A 20,065-nucleotide genomic window follows, 5' to 3' on the forward strand; every position below is an offset into this window, starting at 1 on the left:
GACAATAAATATGCCACTCGCAGCCCTGTCTCCCATGCCACTCTCGTCTCTGTGCTGCTAGATTTCAGATGAAAATATTCCCTTAAATCTCTCCCATCTGCTGCTGGAGCAAGCAGCGGGGGTGTTAATTACCAAACAGGAATAACGGTAAATTTGTCGTACTGGCCCGGAGTCACCAAGTCAACCCCAGACCCCAGCAGCATCAAGGCTGGAAACTGTCCTGAGCTGGGTCGCAGAGCACCCCATATTAAGAGGGAAGCAGGGTGACTGGGGGACCCCATTCTGCAGCTCTGATTCAACGGACATATATCCGGCCAGCCACCTGGCTCCGTAAGATAATAGCCCCAGCCACAGCAGGAGCAGAGACTCTCCGCAGGAAGGGGAGGGCACGTCCAAGCTCCCCTGTGGTTATAGGGACTAACCACACAGTGCCTGCTGCAGGCTGGTCCCCGAAAATCTCCCATCATACCTGACCCAAGCACAGGTGTCCAGTCCTTTTCTCCGGGCCTTCCCACCCAAACGTCCCCACACCCTGTACCTATTTACATATGACAAACGCATGCGTGTGGCACATGGACACTTTCAGAGCTGGGTCTAGCAAAGCCTGGGAGGCTGGGCGACAACCAAGCAGATGGCAATGAGCTGGACTCCCCCCATCCGTGCAGGTCCTTGTTGGAGCTGCAGGTAGAGCCCACCAGAGTTCTAGAAAGATGGAGAAGGAAGCCATGCTGGCCAGAGGAGGCCATGCAGGCTCTTAATCCAGGACCTACATCTACCCTGTCCACCTCAAAAGGAGTAGAATACCTGGTGAGCCACGTCTTATTGTGAGGACAAGACCCCGCCCTACCTAGGGGCTCTGGCTTTCACTCACTTCTGTAGCCTCATCTTGTCTGCCTTCTCCCCTCTCCAGACACCCGACTTCCCACTAAGGGTCCCTTCCAGCCCACGCAGCCTTGTGGACTCACAGTTCTGGCCTGTGTTCCAGCACTGGAAGGAACCAAAGCTGCTTACCCTACTCATGGAGACTCCAAAGGCTACCCACTCCCAGAGCCTTCTTCAGCCCTTCGTTGGTTGGGGAATTCTGTCCCAGTTGTCCCAGCAGGAGAAGGGCTCTACAGAAAAGCTGGGCCCTTGGGGTGGTGGGGGTGGTGGGGGGTGAGTCTCTGAGTACAAGCAGGATTTCTGTGCCCTGCCCCCAAGCCCTGCCTCAGGACCAGTCCTGCCCTCCTCAGAAGCCATCACTCAGTGCCTTTACCCTTTGAGTCAAACATCATAGTTGAAGTGGGTTTCAACCACCCCTTCCTTTTTACCAAACAGGGTACCCTAACAGGGTTGCACCTCCAACACCCTCCCAGCTGCCCCCACACCCAGAGCCTGGGACCAGGAAGATCAGCCCCAGACCCTGGGCACCTGCTGTCCCCTCCACTAGTACCATGCACCACACCGTCCAGGTGGGCAGGCCACCCTGGCTGACAAAGGCACACTATGTCTTTAGGGTGTCCTTATGGTCACATTTGGCCCCCACCACCATCTTGTGAATATACCATTTTTCAGAAGACAGAGGTCTGGAGGAATGAAGTCTCTACCTTAAAATCATGCAAGCCAGTGAATAGCACCATGGAATTAAAATCCACTCCCTCTGCCTTAGGGCTAGTGCTCCTTCAGGAAGCACTCTGTCCTCCTTTGGACAGACTCTAAGACTCTCAAACGGAGGCCCATGGATGTATCCTCAGGGGGTCCACAACTGCTTTGGGTAATTTTTAATTTATTTCTTTTTTTTCTACTTTTACATTGGTGAAAATCCATCTGAAAGACACAATGAGTGTAAACGTGTTCTGGATCAGGTAGGTGGCCAACCACCATGTGATTTCCATGCCAGGTTTCGTGTTTTGCATCCCGTGGGTATCAAAGCACACTTCTGCCGTCATCAAAGACTGAAGCGGTGGAGGCTGAGGGAGCACTGCCACTGAGGGAAGGCCAACTGAAATTCTAGAATTCTGTTCATGGGCGTGCGAGCCCTGGTTGACTCTGACCTTGGTGTGGGGGAGAGGGGTGTGTGCTGTGACAGACTGACCTGGGACCCATCAGGAGAACACAGGGCATAGCATATAACATGTCCACACTGCTCTCCACTGAGTCACCTCTCAGTCCCCCAGCTGGACATCTGCTATCGTCACTCTCTGGTTTCTCTGATCTGCTACAGCTCTCTTGGTTTCTTTCCATCCTATGCCATCCCTCTGGATCCAAGACCCACGCTGGGGTGTGAGACAGGGTCAGATCTTCCAGATGCTGTATTAGTTTGAGATTTTAAATAACAGATTCTACAGACCGTCACAGTGAACCTTTCTTCTTAATCTTGGCAGATCTTAGAGCATAAATTTCATGTGCTGTTAGGCGAATCACGTATCTGCTCTTTATTGGTTTTTCCAACAAGGAATGAGGGAGGGAAGGGAAGAAAGGGGTCCAGAAAAGAAGGAATCCCTGTCCTGGCACCTATGATGGTTCAAACAGATGAAAAATGGTGGAAAAGTTCAGCCAACCTGCTCCAGCCCACCCCACTGCCAAGACACGTAAGCACGCCCAACTGCAAAGAACCTGGGTTATATGGGTCAGTTCTAGACCAATGTTGCAAGTTGTGATTTAGCGTCACAGATTAAGTGAATGTCACTATTTTGAATTTCATTGGTTTTATCATTCTGTTTGTATTTAACTTGTATATGAGTTGTCTACAAGTTATAAGCATGCGGAATTTAACCTACTTCTCTAAGATGTGGAATCAAGAATATTAGGATCTTTATCCATTGAGTGGTCATAAGAATCAAAGAAAAGCACATGGGGAAAGCACTTCACACGGTACATGGCCCAAGGGGAGAACTCAATAAATGTCACTAAATCTTGTAATGTTATAATAATAAATGTTGCCGCAAAAAAAAAATAATTTAACTACTGAGGGTCTGCAATGTTGTTGTACTGTTTTCTTAAAAAGCTACACTAATCAAACTTAAGGAATATTGAGCTGAATTGCATGTCCCCAAAATTCTCATGTTTAAGTCCCAGCCCCTGGCACCTCCCAGTGTGACCATATTTGGAGATAGGTCCTTAAAGAGGTTATTAAGTTATAATGTGTTCTTTTTTTTTTTTTTTTTAGATTTTATTTATTTTTTGACAGAGAGAGATCACAAGCAGGCAGAGAGGCAGGCATAGAGAGAGGAAGGGAAGCAGGCTCTACACTGAGCAGAGAGCCCGATGCAGGGCTGGATCTCAGGACCCCAGGACCACGACTCCAGCTGAAGGCAGAGGCTTTAACCCACTGAGCCACTCAGGCGCCCCATTATAATGAGTTCTTCATGGTGGGCCCTAATCCAATGTGACGGCTGTCCCTATAAGAAGAAATTAGGACACAGACATGCATAGAGAGAAGACCACGTGAGGACAACCACCTACACGCTAAAGAGAGAGGTCGCTGAAGAAGTCACCTCCTGCCAACACCTTCACCCCGGACTTCCAGCCTCAAGGACTGTGAACAATAGATTCACAAACCCCCAGTCTGTGGGATTTTGTTACAGCAGCCTGAGAAAACCACTACTCCTCTGAACCCCAAAAATTAGGAACCAACTTGCAATTTCTTGCATTCTGCCTCACCATCCCTTCCATGAGGTGAATCCTGGCCAGCTGTTTGGTCATTGGGAAGAAGGGGAAAGAAGCAAGGGATAGAAGAGCTTCGACCCATATCTGGCTACCATCCCAACCACTGAGCTTGCTCACCATGCCTTGAGCTGAGCCAAGTGTTTTCCAGCTGGTTCTGCACCTTGGTGCCAGAGTCAGCAGGACAGACCTGGTGAACAGCCCCATGCGTCTGCTCTGGGTTGGGGGCTTCTTGGCATGGGCATCTGTCTCCAGGGGTTGTGCCTCCAGGGTGGGAGATGGGGCACACACAGCGATGCTGGGGGCTGGCCCCTGGGTGGGTGCTAATTTATGCAGAGTGCCCAGCCCGGGCTCCGGAGCCCAGCACAGCCCAGCACACTCCTCACTGCTGCACGTCGATCGTAGGGATGCCTGCCCTAGGGAATCCGTGGCAGGTTCCCCACGGCTGTGCCCAGCCCTCTGCTGGGCGGTAGGACCAGAGGCACAGGCAGGAGGACAGGGCATCCCAGGGCTCAGCTAGGCTTTACAAGGGGACAAATGGACCGTTTCATGTCCCAAAACAGCCTCCCAAAAACACTCCCAAACAGGGCCATAAAAGAAGGTTCAGAACCAAGAACTTTTACAGGGGTTTTTATCTCTGTATCTATTGAGTTTCATACCCCTTCAGGGTATCTGGGGGCTGAGGGCAGAGTAGGAAAAGGCCTTTCATTAAATGCAGGTAACAGGAACAGCCAGAAATGAGTTGGACTCTTCACCCTCTGGTTTCAAGGTAACTCCTGAAAAACTCCCAAGTCCCCACTGGGGAGCAGCCAGCAGGGGCGATGCTGTCTGGCAGTTGACAGCATTGTAAGTTCTAGCCTGAGATGCAGCTGTGGCCTGAAGCCCCCAGCCACGGCCAAGGCCTCCTGAGGGCCACAGGGATAGGGGCAATGAGGGACAGCTGATAGAAAAGACACAGGGAGCCATGTGCCCCAGGGCTCTGGAGCAGACAGGTCACCAGCTACACAGGGTGCTGGAGCATCTCACCATTTGCCTCAGAAGGTCTCATCCTACCCTTGGCATCTCACCAGCACAGGATTAGCCTCTGTGCAAAAGACAGACTGTGGGTTCCAGGTTAGGGAGCAAGGCAGATTAGGGGGCAAAGGGAGAGGGAGAAAGAGAATCTTAAGCACACTCCATGCCCAGCGCAGGGCCCCAATGCAGGGCTCAATCTCATGTCCCTGAGATCATGACCTGAGCCAAAATCAAGAGTCAGATGTTCAACTGACTGAGGCACCCGGGTGCCCCGTGGCCATTAACTCTCTCACTCACACTGCATATATCCTACCCAATAGACACAATAACCCAAACACCCACAAAGGGCCCAAACCTTCCCAGAGCCAAGCAATCTACATTTTGCACCAAGAGGCACAAACCCTGGCCCAGGATTGCCTACGTCTCCCTCCCCACCCCACCCCCAGGACTCAGGCAGCATCAGACGCCGGCCCCGGCTGGCCCCGTCTGCCAGCGCGTCATCCTGGGATCCTTCCCACACTCTTCACAAAGCCTGTGCTGCGGAATTTTGCCGTCAGAGAAGTGTGGAGGCCAAGGCAGCCAGAGCTGAGCTCGAGGAATCATTCAGTGGTGACTAGGAAGGACACTGGCATCCCCAAGTCTATTTCCATCTCGAGATTCAAACATTCTGCAAACGCCCTTCCCTCTGCCGTGGAGGTGGGTCCCTGCCAGAAATGCACCCACACCTACTGCTCCCCAAACCCCACATCCAGCGCGCCCAGCAAACACGGGCTGTAGCTTGAAAGCAAGAAATTCAGGAAGCAGAAGATTGCTAATTCTCAAGGCAGCATTAACTCATTCACTTGCACATATGGGGTACTTGGACCCCACTGGGCCTTCTATATTTATCACTTATCATACAGCAGGTGCAACTTGGGAGAATTAATGTTGCTATAGGAACATTCGGATCAAGGCTGGCTTCCAGAGTGAAGAGAGAAAAAATAAGTTCTCCTCCTCAGTGTACTTCTCTGTTTTGAGCTTCAAAGAAGAAGCAATGTAATCGAGTCAGAGAAGGCAAGAAGGGGCTTCCCCTAGTGGTTTGGAGAAGGTGAGAATTCCTGGAAGCAGCTCCTTTGGGAGAGGCGAAGGAAGCTCAGAGCCTAAGCCTCATGCCCACGTGGCCGAGAGGGCTAGAGACAGGGACCTCGGGGAGCAAACCCCTGTCCAGGCCAGGAGCAGGTCTTGGGGAGGCAAGGCTGGAGGGTTCCTCAGTGTGCTTCCAGAATCCTCCCTGAGGACAGGTTGAAAGTCCCATAAACTCTAGAACATGATGTGCTCACCTTCCCCAGCTCCACATCCCTATGCTTTATTCCTACAACCTGCCAGGCTTCCCAGGGATAGCATCAAGAAAAAAGGGGAGATCAAGGGTGGGTTCAAAAGTCTGCTTTGGTCCTTGACAGACACCCCATGGAGACCCATCTCTGGCTGAGGGACTAGAGCAGGAGACATGTTGGAAGTTTGCTTTAACCCTGGCATTATAACTCAGCTCTCCTTGGGAGCAAGGGCTGTGCCCACCTATGAATCCCTTAGCTAAACTAAACGCTTCAGTGAAAGATCTGAGCATTTGGCTCACCCATTAGAGGCTTTCCTGACTAGTACACCGGATATACATTGGATCCCCCAAGTGTTTGGAAATCCAGAAGCCTACTGTCTCCTTTCGGGAGGGGCAGGGATCCTAAGTCTCCATCCCACCACCTCTCCTTCCATATCTGGGGGACTTAGCAGGCCACACCTGCTGAGTGGCCCAGACAGCCAGACATCCCACCCATGGTGAGGAGAGAGACACACATCTGATTTCACCGCATCACCTAGCCCCAGCATCTGGCAACGCGCTCGGAACGGGCTGGCTGAAGGAGTGGATGTTGAGTCCAAGACGACAACTGAGCAAAGAAGGAGAGAAGTAAGGTCAGCCTTCCCAATGCCATTTCCAACTCAGGGTCCGCCAGGTACCCATGTGGTGCCAGGTGCTCTATTTTGCCCAGGGGACACATAGATGAATAAGACATTACCTGTGCCCCCAAGATGGGCACAGCCCACCTAGTGGAGGGGAAAGGAGAAGCAGGGAAAATAAGTAAATGAGAATTGTGTCTTACTTCTGGTCTTCCCGGGAACCAAGGCTAGGCACCTACAAATGCCCATGGAGTGAACGTGGATGGTAAAGTGACAGGGACCTGCCCAAGGAATAATGTCAAGTGTCGAAAGGAGCACAGGGTGGCAGAAACTTATTATGGACAAGAAGGGATGGTGCCACCGACCGTGGCCCATGCTCCCACCCAGTGGATGAAAGGAAACTCTCCAGCTTCACTGGAGACTCAAGGCTCCCTCCCCATTAGATATTTCAGACGCATCCCAAATACCGTGACAGGGAAAGGGACTGCCACCACCCAGAGCTGCTATTTTGCATTTCATTTGAAGCTGTGTCTACTTTTAAAATATAGAGAATGGTAAAGTGGCCTATCTAAGTGCTTCCCAGTCCCCTCTACTTGGAGCTGCGTACCGAACCTCCTAACCAGGCCAGGGGCTGAGTCCTCGAGATGCAGAGGGACGAGAAGCCTGTCCCTCGTAGGGGAAGGCAGGCAGGAAGGGCATTAGCATTCTTCTCTTGCCCACCCTCTCAGATCTTCTACACAGTGGAAAGAAAGGTGGGTCTGCACCTTCCTTGAGTAGTCCACAATCTGCCCCATTTCACACGTCAGACCAGCAAGGGGAAAGATGACTCAGAGAGCCCACGGACACCGGTCATTCTAAGATGGCGGTGAGCAAATGGCAAAGGGTTACCTGGTTTGTCTGACAGGCTTCCCGGGAGTCACCAAGACAGACCCCCTTCTAGGGCTCCCGGGTCCCTCCTACCCACTGTCCCTCTGTTGTGTGTCAAAAATTCCTCTCTTTGTTTCTTGAGCTTACTTTAACTCAAGTGTGGTGTTTTCAATTCTCCCTGTGGCGTGGCTTTGGAATTAAGCAGTTTGTGTGCTGACAGCTGGTGTTACAACTGGCCTACTCCCTCCCGCCCCCACAGAGAGCCAGCTCGGTGGGTGGACGGCCTCCGAGGAGCTCACGCACGTTCCAACAGCCGTCTTCTCCCCAGGGAGGGGGCAGGAGCCGCAGAAGCTGGTAAGGATGCTGTGGGGGCCTCGCACGGCCCCGAGGACATCCCAGGGCAGCACAGAACCACTGCTGAGATATTAGCCCCCATTTTCCAATACGCACCTTTGGGGACACTGTCCGGGTCCCAAACACACTCTATGCCACGGAGATGCCTTCCTCACCTCATCAGTCAGGCAAGAGGCCCGGGTTAAGGGCCACTGCCACTAAGGAGTAGTCACATGGGGCATGTGTGTCCCACAGGCATTACAAATGAGAATTCTGGGTACACAGAATACCTTGAGAGGCCTTTATTATTTTTTTTAAGATTTTATTTTTCAGGCATCTCCACACCCAACATGGGGCTCGAACTTACAACCCTAAGATGGGGAGTTGCATGTTCCACTGACTGAGGCAGCTGGGTACCCCTTGGGAGCCCCTTATATTCTTTAATCTTGTCCTTTTGTCTCAACACAGCCCTAAGACTCCTACTAGCCCAGCAAACAAGATGGATAAAGGTGATCCATTTCCCAGGGAGTGAGCAGTTCCAGAATTTTGCTGAGTCCGAGGTGCTAAGAAATGGTCCCTACATGCAGAAGCAAATTTGAGGTGACCCCACAAAGACCAGAGAACCCTGTACACTTCCAAGCCTCATTGGAGCCAGTCAGTCAGTCACAGTCAGGCCCCCGCCCCCACTTCATGCCTAAGGAACAGAGGCAGTCCAGCCCCCCATTCATATCCCCACCAGACCTCAGGCCCCTGGCAATCCTTAATATCATCCAACTTATCAGAGGGGCCAGAGCTGTTTTCATTTTCCTTTGGGCCATGGTATCTCCCTCATAATTTATAGGCCATTTTGCATATCTTAGACATGAAGTGGAAGTTTCTAAAATGATTTTTTTTTTAACTGCGGTAGATTCTAGACCTCAGGATCTGTAAATAAAGTCAACAACTAATCTCAGTGTCTGCTTATTCACATGAATGCATACTTGAGATTTCTGCAAAACAAGGAATACGATATTGTCCTCCCAAAGTTCAGTAAATGGCTCACAAGGACCTTCAACCCAAGCAACCTTACACTGGCTCCCACTGGTGTCGAGATAAAGTCCCAATCCCCCCAAGGCCTACGAGGCACACCTGTCTGGTCTGCCTCCCAGTGGCCATGTCTGCCAGGCTCTCCTCCCTTGGCCTTCCAGCGCTCAAACACATCAATCTCCTGCTGCTCCAAGACTGGGCCCTGGGTCTGCTCCTCTTCCTCCAACTGGCCAATAACTCCTCATTCTCTTCATTCCACACACACCATCCTTCAGGGAAGCGGTCTTTGCCATCTACTTCACCTTCTTGGAATGCCTCCTCTTTCCCTTGAAGGCTTTTTTCACCCAGCACAATTATATAATTACTATATATTAAATAATATACTATAAAAATATATTGTATATAACACCATACTGTACTGATACGATAAATAATATACTATATATTAAATTATATGTATTACTACATACCAAAAATTATATTTTTACTACCTAACTCTGTATGGGCAAGAACCGTACATTTTTCTCAGCATGGTATCTTCCACCCTAAACAAGTACTTGGGGCTAGTAGGTCCCTGGGAAATACGTATTCTTATTCTTCTTATGCTTATTATTAAGTCATGCATACAGTTAGACTTAAAAGAAAAGTACAAGAAACTGACAGACTGGACCTCATCAAAATTAAATTTGGGGCCCTGCAAAAGCCACTTGAAGAGGGATAAAAAGACAAGGTCCACATCTGGAGAAGATAGTTGCAAACCACACGTCCAACAAAGAACTAGCATTCAGAATATATAAAGGACCCTCAAATTCAACAGTTATCAGAACACAAACAGTCCAATTATAAAATGGGCAAAACACATTAAAAGACGCTTGACTGACAAGGATATACAGATGGCAAATAATGACATGAAAAGGAAAGTGGACATGTCAACACTTTGAAAGGCCCATATTTTTATGTCCAGAGATGCTACTCCTAGGGATTTCTCCGAAGGAAACAGAAATGTGCAAAAAAGGATCTGGAATGTTGATTGCAGCATTATTTACGTAAAAAACAAACAAAAAAAAAAATGGGAGCTTCTATGTCTCCAACCACAAAGGATTGGTTGAGCGACTGCATTCCACCTAAATGCACCTGGAATGTCAATTCCTGGAGGCTGGGGCCTTTGTTCGGGCCCAGAGTCTCCCCAAAGTCTAGAAAGAGCTTCAATTAATAGTATCAGATTAATCTGAACTCAGCGATGAAACTGAGCACCACAGAAAATTGTGATATGGGAAAACATTCACAATATCGTAAGCGGAAAAAAGAGAAAACAGATTGCAAGACTGTATGTGCATTGTAACCACAGTTCTGTTTAAAAGAGGAAAAAAATGTATGTTTGTTTGCGTATTAAGAGACTGAAGGAAAATAAACCAAGGCATTAGCAAGGGCTATCTCTCTGGTGAGATTAGGGGATTATTCCTTTCCTTCTTTTGCCTTTTTTTATGTCCTCTATATTTGTGTGTATTTTCTATATATTCCAAATTTCCTGCAAAGAACATCTATTCCTTTTCAAACAGAAAAGAAGACAGTGGTATTTTTAAAGTACTTTGGAATCTGTGCTGAGTTACTGTGATTTCTGGAACAGTGATGGAGTGTTGGCGGGCGGGGGGGTGGCGCACTGCCCTCTTGTTTCCAGGGCCCCCCAGTGATGGGGAGGTCACCTGACTCCAGCCCTAGTCGCAGCACCTTCAGGATTTTCCCCACAAACTGAAACCACTCATCTTCTTGTTTACTTAATATTTGCCTTAATTTCACTCTTTTAAAAAAATGTATTGAGGGAATCTGTTTCACTACCATAAAGGGAAATCAGTAGCATTTGCCACAAATAAAATGTAACTATAAAACAAACATCATTTTTTTTTTTTTTTTTTACATCTAAGTATGTTTATTGTGCCCGGACTACAAAGTGTTTCCCTTTCAAGTTTTTGGACAAACTGATAAAAAGCAAGATACATCTCAGCATGTATAGTAAAACCCATTAAAAAAAAAAAAACAAGTACCTCTCTGAAGTGGGACTCCCTGTATTTTTTTCCTCTTTTTTCCCCCATCTTTCTACATATGAATCTATTACAATGAATATATATTACATTTATCTCAACAGCAATAAAAATTTTTTTCCCAAAATGTCCAACTGTAGTAAGCACATACTGGTATCCCTTAGTATCAGATTTTTTTGTTGTCCAAGCTCACGTCAAAAAACATCATTTTTTAAAAGTGGCAATTTTTTTTAGTTCCAGCTAGATACTGTCCCCTAAAGAAGGTCCTGAGTCCAAGACCAGCTGTCCTCTTTTTAATAAAAGGAGGTTACCAGATGTAAGAAAGGCAAGTGTTAAAGATATATTTGTACCAAAGAGCCCTCTCTCTTCGATATGATCAGAAGGCTTAAAAGTGGATTGAAGGAAGACTGACATTTGATTCAGTGTCTTTTGTTGCCATGTCCCTGCAGTACCCACGAGTATTTACATGCCATGAGCAGTACATGTCCCAAGCTCCAGAGCTCACTGGGTTTCACAGATGAGCCCCAAGGATTAGACTAGCGTCTGCTACCTACCCCTTGAGCTCTGAGCCAGCCCTCCCCAGGCGTGGGACAGCACAGAAGGGGGCAGCAGGAGGCCCAGAGAGAGAGGAGGGACCATCACCTTGACGACTCAGCAGGTCACCCTTAGACCTCAAGGAGTCATCCTCTCCCAAGTATGGAAGAGTCATGGGCAGGGGACGTAGCACAGCTGGTACCACCTCTCTCAAGCCCTATATAGGTGTGTAATGCACTCTTTGGGATGCTGGACAGGAAGAACTGGAGTGAATGATTTGCAGTCATGTTTGCTAGTTATAGGCCTGGGAAAAATGATCCTTTCCTGCCTAGAGCATTATCATGTGAGCTGCACCAGCTCCATTAACGTTGGAAGCATCCGTAGGAGATTATGGAACATACGATGGCTTTGTCTGGGAAACCGTTCGTTTCTGATCGGAAGTTCTATTACACATGAATTTAATTCTAAACAGTGTTACCAACAGATCCAAATGATTTACATTTTAAGCAATCTTCTTTCATTATCTCATACCTTGTCGGGGAGCAAAAGATGGATTTTTATGGTTTCTGTGATGAGAAATGATTAATGCCCCTAAACGGGAGGCTCTCCCTCCTCCAGCTGTTCTGGCGTGGGGTCCCATCCCTCAGTCTTGCTTCAGTGGGCACACGTGAGAGCCAAGATCAGAGAAAGGGCACTTGAAAAGAGCATTCCAAACTTCTTTTAAATTGGGTCTAAAGGGGGTAAATGTTTCCGATTAAGACACTGAACACCATTTGGTACCAAACATTGTCTTCCATCCAGAAAGAATGAGAGAGAAAAAGAGAGACAGTTACCCACTAATGAAGCCCAATATTGTTACAAAAGCATAAAAACATGTGAGAGAAATGATCTGGTTTTCTCTTGCCAAAACACAACTATGCAAGTGGGAAATGGGACATAGGTCCCCAAATGGAAACAAGTCTGAAATTTTGAACCCCACTGGTACTTTGAAGAGTCATCCCAACTGCTGGGGTAAAGGAAGCTGGGCTGGGTCTCTCATTGGCTTTGCATTTGCCTTCGTGTTCATTCTTCCCAAGGGAGGCCTGGACAACCAGTCCATAAACACCATGAAGATCTGGTTGTTGGTTCAACTGGCCAGGGGCTATGTTTCTAGAAACCTCTGCCCACTCACCAAGTTCGGATGACACATTCCTTGATGGGCAGATCCTCCTCCCCAGTTTCTTGCAGTTAAGTCCTTCCCCACATTTGGTCAAATGGCTTGAGTGAGCCCTTTGGATGGAACAGTTGAGTGAGAACCACCTGACAGCCCAGGCTGTCCCACAGATACCTGGCTACTTTCGACTTCACCTAGATCATAGCACAAGTTCCCGAGCCAGGAGTTAAAAAAGTAAATGCAAGCAATTCAAGGGCCCCTATAGCTAAGTTTTTTAGAAGTATGCAGATATCACCTCGGAGAAATCATCTTCACAGCGCTGGGAATCCTGCTGCCTCCAGGACTGTAGGACGTGAACAGGTCTGCAGGTTACCCCAAAAGAACCAGCAGCAAACAAACGGACAGAGAAGTAAATTTGCACCATCGAACCCCAATTGCCCTCCACGCGGAGAAGGAGGTCGTGTCCTTGACGCAGGGCCCACGGTTACCCTGAGCCCCCTAGAAAGTCTGTCCCTCCCCCTACTGTTCATGGTATCTTTAGAATCAAGGCTACAAACTGCATGAATAGCGAGTAATTCAATTAACTCTATAGTCTGAGATGAAAAAAGGGCCATTTTGCTAGCTCGAGTGGAGCACTAGTTTAACCCTGGTGCTCGGGAAATTCCCAGGCCAGACAGCATATTAAACTGGCTCTTCAACTTAAGAACAATTACTGTCATTTATCAGCCTGAATAGCAATAATGCACAAATCGACAGCTTTCAGGAGGCAAAAAGCTAGCTAGGTGTAATGATATGCAAAGCCCCAGCTCTCTACATTCGGAACTGTCTCAATCCCATCAATACATCTCCCACCACCTACAATTTATCAATACAAATGTGGTGCCCAATGAAGGCAAGACCGGGAAGATAAATATGAACGGGGTGAGGGGAAAAAAGGCTCAGGAATGTTTGAATTTTAAAATGATGAAGTGCAGATCACATTCTTAAAGCATTTTACATGCAATGACCCGATCACATCAAGTCCTATTCTGAAAGAGGAAACAGAATAAGGGGATTTTTCTACTCCAAGGTTGCAGGTAGTTGCAGCTTTTATTTCTTTTTCTGTTCCCAGATCATGTCTTTCACAGAAGTATGTGATCATTCTGAGCCTGAATAAAAGTAATAACAATAATGCTAATCACGGTGATGGATTTGCGTAGAGCCCTTTCCCTGATTAGGTTCACACCTAGGATTTCATTTTGACTTCATAATGTCTGCAAGAGGTAAAAAGAGAAATATGACCGTACCCATTTTGAAAGAGGGGGAAACTGAGGCAGGGTGTGAGTTTGAGATCCTCTCCAGTCAGGGCTAGAACTGGATGCTCTGTCCAACCTTTCGAAGTCACAGCGCACGCAGGACAAGACCAGGCTGCCCAGAAGTGCCTGGGAGGGTTCGAGAACTCCAGTGTACAAAGGGAGCAGGTGTCAACAGAAGTAGGAGTCATGGAGGTGGGGCAGGATGGAGACACACAGAATGTCATATTTCAAAACCAGACAAATGGAATTCTGGGGCTGCAGCACACAGCAACTGAGCCCCCGCTGAGTGCCAGGCGCTGGAGTAGGTGGAGCAATGTCCCCGCTGACCCGGGCCCTGCTTGTGTCCCTGATACCTGGACACCCATCACATACTAACGTTTTGCTAAGCAGCATCGGTTGGCCTGATCAAATACATTTACCATATGTCAAGGGAAGCCTGGAAGGGAGGTATCGAGGGTAGAATCTGAGGTGGAAAACATTCTTACAAAGGCAATGGGGACCGTATGGGGGAGGGGGTGGGCTGGGGAGGGAAGTTCTTGGGGCAAATCAGTGCACCCCAGTGCATTCCCCAGTGCCGGGGGAATTTGGGGAGTGGTTTACACTATAGACATCTTTATTCTTCACCTTCCAGTTCCTTCGGCAAATCCCGAGCTTCCCAGCTTTTTCATCACAGGTGCTCTCCACCTTGGCCTCCATTTTGCAATGGCCTCAAACTCTGGCATGCAAACTCTTGGCCTTTAGGTAATATTTTTAACCAACTTAAAAAGGAAAATAGTGGTTGGTGATACGATTTAGGGGATTTGTTTGCTTGGTTGTTTGTTTGTAAGATTGGGCTGGAGTTTTATGGGTTTTTTTATGCTGCTTATCTTTCTTTCCTAATATAATGTGTACCTAATTTAAAATCACATATGCACAAGTAAAATGATCAGCTCTTACATGACCTCCTATGTCTTAATTTTTAAATGGATAGGGAAAAGCCTTGAACAGAGTCTTATTTTCTGACATCACATAAGAAGGCGGTGTATTTTCCTCCCTTCATAAGAAATTACACCTTGCTCTCACTATTAAATTAGAATATCCTCTCCTCTCTCTGAAATTTGGCTGCATTACAGTAAATACATAAATCGAAGAGGCATGGGATCCAGACGCCAATTGGCAGACGGTACTACGAAATAAGCACCGGGACACTGGCGTGCGGAAGTGTTACAACCTGTTCCAATCTGCTCCCTGTTCTCCCTCATAACAAAAGAGGAAGAGAGTCCAAACCCTCCTACACGCACACACACATGCACGCACGCACACATGCACACATGCACATGAACACACACATGCCATGCACATACACACACACACAGAGACCAATGTTTGGGAGGTTTCAAGAGAGCGAGAGCAGCTAAGAAGAAGAGCCACCCAACTGCTCAGGACATGGGTTTCTCACTCTTACCGCAGAGCTGCAATATTTGCCACATCTTGCCAACAGAAGATGGTGTGAACTTGCCACGCAACTGCTGAGAAGTTTGGAGAAAGCCTGGGGTTTTGCCAGTATTGTTATCATTGTCATCATCGCTGTCAAGCCAAAGAAATTTTCCAAGCACTTGTGCTTAGGATTTTTCTCAACAGGCATGAGAGGGTGGTCATTAGAATTACCTCCATCAGAAAAGGAAGGGAGAGAGGAGAAGAGAGAAGGAGGGAGGGAAGAAAGGAGGGAGAGAGGGAGGGAGGAAGAAAGGAACAGAACAGAACTATCTCCATCATTCACGTGAAAAAAAAGATCCAGAGATAAAAGCGAGGCAGAGAATAGGTGAGCATAGCAATTAGGACACTTTTGGTTGCCAGTGACAGATAATCCAAGCCAAAAAGGCTCAAGGTGAAAGAGAGTATATTGGCTCACGTAAATGAAGGATCCAAAAGGTGAGCTGGTTTAGGGCAGAAATGAATCAGAGACCTACCACTCCTAAGGGCAGCCTTTGCTTCCTAGCTCTCTTCCACAGCTCAGTGGGTGGGGTCCCCTGGTAGGCTGAAGTTCCTGTCTATAAAGCACTTAGGTCAGAGGAAGAGGAGTCCAAACCAAACCTCAGAACTGAAACTGATTGGCCCATGCTCCATCTGACTTAGGTCAGGTGCACCTGCCTGAACCAATCCCCGAAGCCAGAGGGATGGAGCTCACTGATTGACTGAGACTGGGCCTCATGCATCTCTCTGAGGCAAAGTTTTGCCAAAGTGTGCAGGCTCAGGTGACGTGCAAGCCCCGCCCAGTAAAATCAAGAGAATGGATGTTGGGAGTAAAAATGCAGCAAATGCCTACTTCAGAGCATCACGAGACCCCATCTTTGGTTGGACCTAAAATCTCCAATCTATAGCACGCCCAGAGTTTACTCACAGTTTGGGTAGGGGATATAGCCACTAACTTGTGTGGAATACCCTATAGTTGTCAGCATCCAGATTGCATATGGCTCCTGCCATCTCCTGAATCTGATGGGTTCACAGAAATGATTCCTGGAGGTGAACTTTTCAATCACTAGTGGTCAAAATTTCAATAGCCACTCTCGAGTTACAAAGCTTAGACCAGACGATTAAAAACTCCCTTGTCAAGAACCAGAGCAATAAGGTGAACTAATAGAACCAGCCACTTGTACTTTATGTATTTTCCAAATTTTTAATTAAGATTACAAGTCAGATTAAGTAACTGCTTTCTAGAAAATAGATAAACCCAGAAAGACAGCTACACCAAGATTTTTTTAAGAAACCACGTAGTTTCAATTTCAGTATCTTCTTTTCTGTGCTCATTAAACTTTATTTGTTGATGCACAACATACCTCAATGAACAAAGGCACAAGTCAAAGTGTACATCTCAATTCATTATCCCAAAGTAAACCCATCCAAGTAACTACTATCAAGGTTGCCAAGGCCCCAGAGTCCCTTTTTGGACCTCCTATACCAATCATTACCCTAACTTTTCCACTCCAAGTTAACTACTATCTGACTTCTAATAGATGAAGTTTGCCTATTTTTTGAACTTCGTAAAAATGGAGTCATAGAGTATATATTCTTTTGGTGGGTCTCGTTCTTTCAAGAGATTTACCCAGTCCTTCCATGTAGTTGTAGTTCATTTGCTTTCATTGCTGCTTTAATAATCCATTATAAGAATATCCTGCAATCTCTATGCAGTGGACTGAAGTTCACATACCCTCAAAATTCACATGTTGACCTCGTAAGCCCCAGTGAGACAGTATTAGCAGGTGGGACCTCTGAAAGATAATTAGGTCATGAGGATGAAGCCCTCATGAATGAGATTAGTGACCTTATATAAAGATCGTACAGCACTCTCTCGTCCTCTTTCACCACATAAGGACACAAGAAGTTGGCAGTCTGCAACCCAAAAGAGGGCCCCAGTGGGCCCATGCTATCACCCTGACCTCAGACTTCCAGCCTCCAGAGCTGTGAGAAATATATTTCTGTTGTTTATAAGCCACGCAATCTAGTGTAATTTGTTACAGCAGCCTGAATGAACTAAGACATGATGTACCCAATCTATTGGTGATCATCATTTCCAGTTACCATTGTGAATATTCTTTTTTTTCCCCATTTTATTTATTTTTTTAGCGTAAGAGTATTCATTGTTTTTGCACAACACCCAGTGCTCCATGCAAAATGTGCCCTCCCCATTACCCACCACCTGTTCCCCCAACCTCCCACCCCTGACCCTTCAAAACCCTCAGGTTGTTTTCCAGAGTTCATAGTCTCTTATGGCGAACCATTGTGAATATTCTTATACACATGCAGACATGAAACACTATTGGGTTAGTGTTTTGGGCAAACGGTTTTCCAAAGGGGATGTACCAGTTATGTGTGTATGTACCAATTTATGCTCCCAGCAGCAGTAATACTGTCCTGAACACCTTCAACCACTAGCTGCTATCACCTTGAGCAGTTCGGCTCTTTTCCTAAACATGACCCAACTAAAGCCAACCACGTGTAGACTTTGCGAGGCAGCCGGAACTCAGTTTACATCCTGACTTCACCCCTTACTAAGCTGTGAGTGTTTCCTTGGAGAATTTCATGTAGCCTCAGATTCCTGGTCTGTGAAAGGACCATAATTATAATATTCTTGTAAGAATCAAATTGGATTTTGTACCCAAAAGTGCTTTGCAAGCTATTCAACTGTATACCTACATTAGGGATTAAGACGAAACCATGGGTCCTTTTGGCCAATATTACAGTCGCCTGGTGTTGAGACAGAAATCTCCCTGTATATTGGGAATACAGTAAACAACAAGTGAGAAAAACCTGACTTAAAATCCTGTCCACAGCACTTACTGCAGGACCTTTGAGAAGTCACTCAATCTCCTTGATCTTCAGTGTTTTCATCTGCAAAATAAGAGTAGCAAGACTTCTCTGATAGCTGTTGTAGGGGGGAAAAGGGCATAATGTATCCAAAAAGAGTGAGAGTGACAGCAAGATTGAGAGAAAAAGAGAATCTCCGTACCTGGAGCACAGTAGGTGCTCAAGAAATGAGCCTCATTATTACAGATCTAGGAAATACGGTACACTCCTGTGTCATAAATCTTTTTCGTTGGTACTCTCATCTTTCATAATAAAGCCTAGTTTATGCAAAATTGCCAGTTGATAAAATTTGGGTTTCATGCCTCAAGAAACCCCTTTTTTGTTTTCTGCCTGTTTCAACCATTCATGGACCCAACCTACCCAGGCTAGAAGGGACCTGAGGGCATACAACTCATTTAATTCATTTTACATATAGTGACGCTAAGGCCAGAAAACCAAGGTAACACCACTGGTGAGTAGTAGGCCTGGGCGGAGGTCCAGCTGTCCTAACAGCCAACCCAGGGTTCATCCTTCAGAGGCTTACTATAAATGTTAGTCTGTATCTCCAACTATAAATAAATAGTTGGTTCTTTATTAAAGGCTTTCAAATATCAAAGAAAGTATCAAATCACATCTAACTCATCCGAACATTAAACAGGCCCTGCTAAAATTTAAAGCACTGACAGAGACAAAAACCAGAAGCATTTATATTTTAAATAACATACTCTCTTTTTTAAAAAATTGAAGAACTTCTTCTTTCAGCCATGACAAAATAACTGCTATGAGACTTGCCCTCCTACCAAAAACAACTATAAAACTGGATGACAGTATGAGGCAACTGTTTTCAGACACAGAACAACACAGTGCAGGACTGTAATTTTTTTTTTAGAATTTATTTATTTATTTGACAGATAGAGACCACAAGTAGGCAGAGAGGCAGGCAGAGAGAGAAGGGGAAGCAGGCTCCCCGCTGAGCAGAGAGCCTGACGTGGGGCTCAATCCCAGGACCCTGAGATCATGACCCGAACGGCAGAGGCTTAACCCACTGAGCCACCCAAGCACCCCCAGGACTGTAATTTTGAGAGAAGGCATAATGGAGTGGACCCCATAATTTCTATCCAAATCCAGTAGTTGTACTAAGCTAAAGAGGCAGAAATTGGAGTTCTAGGCTGCTGAAGTGGTTGAATTTTGTGGAGCAGAATAACAAAAGAGAGAACTTTACAAAGAGAGGCCTTGTGCATCCAGTTAGGGGTTCACCGTGGTTTCCTGGCTGAGGACTGGGATGTGGATCACAGGGTGAGATTCCAGGAAGCCTAGTAGATGTCTCCTGCTATGGAGCGGAGAATGGAATGGTGATACCAGAGGTTGTGAACTGCTGGAAGACCTCGAAGTTTCAGCCAAGCTAAAGTAGAGAAGCTTCAGTGACAGCTCAGAGTCTCCAGTTGAGATCTCAGAAGCCCATGCCTTCAGATTAAGAATGACAGTCCAAAGTAAAGACAAGTTCAAAATTAAAATAGGTCCTAGCAACAAATTAAACCACCCCCAAGAGAACAGAAAGTATCCACTAGTAATGTTACTGCCTGACAGAACAAAAGTTACACTCTTTAAAGAAAAATAACATAATCTGGAATCCCCACAGAGCATTCATCGACAATGTCCATTAGCCACTCAAAAATTACTAGACATGAAAAGAAGCATCAAAATATGATTAATAATAATAATAATTCAATAAAAACTGACGTTAACATAACCCACATGTTGAAATTATCAGGAAAAGTTCTTTCAAGCAGCTTTATAAATATGTATATGATGAAGGATTTATAAGGAAAAGTAACCGTGAATGACAGCAAAGACATCCAAAAAATTTATATATAGATAGATAGATACATAGACACACACACACACAC

General features: G+C 46.5%; 1 protein-coding gene across 1 annotated transcript in view; it reads right to left on the bottom strand.

Moving 5' to 3' along the window:
- The window catches only part of LOC123930519, a 75,412-nt gene that overhangs the window by 8,046 nt on the left and 47,301 nt on the right, over positions 1–20,065 (bottom strand). The window lies entirely within an intron of this gene.

This window comes from Meles meles, chromosome 19 (assembly GCF_922984935.1).
Source record: "Meles meles chromosome 19, mMelMel3.1 paternal haplotype, whole genome shotgun sequence".
Lineage (NCBI taxonomy): Eukaryota > Metazoa > Chordata > Mammalia > Carnivora > Mustelidae > Meles > Meles meles.